At 40.5% G+C, this 509-nt stretch overlaps 1 pseudogene; it reads right to left on the bottom strand.

Annotated features, from left to right (window-relative positions):
- The window catches only part of LOC107610365, a 4,493-nt pseudogene extending 4,114 nt beyond the window's left edge, over positions 1–379 (bottom strand).

Here is a 509-nt window from a genome sequence, read left to right as displayed (position 1 = left end):
ACCTCCACCTATGCGTCTCAAAATCAGGGAAGTTCCTTATGGGGCTGTGTTGGAAAGGATCCAAGGCACAGTAGAGAGCAAGGAGGAAGGAGAGAATGGTGAAGACTCGACCGAGCTTCATATATGGGGATGAATGCCTCAAGTGAAGGAAGGGGATGTGGATTAACATGGAAGATTATATGATGTTGAGCAATGAATGAAGGAATAACACGAAATGTTTAGTTGGAAGTTTTGATGAAGGTTGAAAGGTAGGGTAGGTGAGGCATTCGCTTGGTGATGAGAGGAAAGAAACACTTGGCTTGTGTTGAAGTTTGAGATGAAATTAAAAGTCATGGCATGCATGCAGAGAGAGATTTCCGGTGGTAGTTCGTTGGATTTGGTTTTACTGTTTTAGAGACAACACATGAATAAACACACTATAAAACAAGGCCAATATTCCAATACATGTTAAAACATGCAGAGAATACAAAAGAGAAGTATATCCGCCTATATTTTGACATCAACCTAAT

The sequence above is a fragment of the Arachis ipaensis genome, chromosome B08 (genome assembly GCF_000816755.2).
Source record: "Arachis ipaensis cultivar K30076 chromosome B08, Araip1.1, whole genome shotgun sequence".
NCBI lineage: Eukaryota > Viridiplantae > Streptophyta > Magnoliopsida > Fabales > Fabaceae > Arachis > Arachis ipaensis.
This window is presented reverse-complemented; position numbering and strand designations above follow the sequence as displayed.